This window comes from Propithecus coquereli, unplaced genomic scaffold (genome assembly GCF_000956105.1).
Source record: "Propithecus coquereli isolate 6110/MARCELLA unplaced genomic scaffold, Pcoq_1.0 Scaffold33, whole genome shotgun sequence".
NCBI lineage: Eukaryota > Metazoa > Chordata > Mammalia > Primates > Indriidae > Propithecus > Propithecus coquereli.
Genome location: NW_012148952.1, coordinates 8,609,112 through 8,610,735, shown reverse-complemented (window position 1 = coordinate 8,610,735; position 1,624 = coordinate 8,609,112).

The following is a 1,624-nucleotide window of genomic DNA, read 5'->3' as shown; positions in this document are numbered from 1 at the left end:
TAGTGTTATTAAAGCCTTGCTCTGCCCACTTGAAACTTCTTTTTCCATCCACTAATTATTTTGAAAAGCTACTTAGTCATTTGTCAATCTTAACCTTTGGAGATAAAAATTTAAAACCAGTTCACTTACCATAGCATTGTTTTTCGTTGTTTTACAAGAGTCTTTAGAGAGTATCTGGTAGTAGAACTAGGGTGACTGAGTGTCCTGATTTGCTAAAGACAGTCCCAGTTTACATCTGTTGTCCTGGTGTAATCATTAATAGTGCCCCCTTTCACTTTCAAAAGTGTCACAGTTTAGACAATTAATTATCTGACCACCCTAATATACCCCATGTTTCCTGACAACTAGGCTGCTGACAAAACTCTTTTTTCTGACTCCCTATCCGGTGTTCTTTACCCTAGACTTGAGTGTGGTTCCTTAAAGGAAGCAATATTGGCCCACAATTAATCTAGGGCCTTTTGATTAGAATGTTAGAGTCATACCTTGAAACCATTCTCCTCCTGGAGTGGACTTTACACAGATGCTAGGGTACGTCGTGGAGGAAGTGAAGAACCGGGTTAATCCGGCTTGCTTTATCGGCATAAATTTACCTTCCAAGCCCACAGACCAGTTATTATCAGAAAACAAAAGTTCACAAGCAAATATTTAGTTTTAAATTGGCATTAAGGAGAAACATCTAGAATCAAATCTAGCCACATAAACTCAAATCACCCCAAAAGTTAAAGGGGACCTAAAATATACAAAGGGTGCTGCTTTCATAAAGATAAGGAAAAGCCTTGACAGGTAGGTTGCTGTGCCTTCAGACAAACAAAAATATAGCAGGCTACCATGCTGTTGTGAAAACAGATGAACAATTATTATACCATCTCTAAGTGTTTTGCATCATTCTGGAATCAAGATGACAAGTCCTAAAAAAAAAAATGATGTGACTTTGGTGGGTGTATTTTCAAATTTCTTTAATGAGGGAGCAGTTGTCACTTGTTGCTAAAATATTCTGGAAACATTTCTGGTGTATGCTCCAAAAGAATTCAAATAGTTGGGGCTAAGGAGGGAATGATAAATTACACAGCACTGGCAAAGAGCCTTGCAAGTTATATACTCACTGAGCAGCGTGGAGAATGTGACCAGTGCTTTAAAAACCATCAATTATTAAAGTTCTGTAAATGTGATGGAAAGAAAAAGAAGACTGACCTTGTCCAACAGCATCGGTCTGGGCTGCACTAAACCCAATCTGAAAAAAAATCAAAAAGTTCATCCAAGAGTGCATTGAAACACTTCAACAATCAAAATGAGAGGATATTAATGAGGCATTTTCTATTGGGTACATGCAATTCAGAACTAGTTAACCCTATTCTCTTGAATAATGTTTGCAAACCAACCTTTCAGTCTTAGGTGTACTTGTGTGTTCCATAACCTGAGTTTTCAACTCATAATTTTTGTCTTGACACTCATTTTTAAATAAATTATTCATTTTATCAAATCTCAACCCATGAGTACACTTCTTTTTTTTTTTTTTTGAGATAGGGTCCAGCTCTATTGCCCGGGCTAGAGTGCCTTGGCATCAGCCTAGCTCACAGCAACCTCAAACTCCTGGGCTCAAGCGATCCTCCTGCCTCAGCCTCCC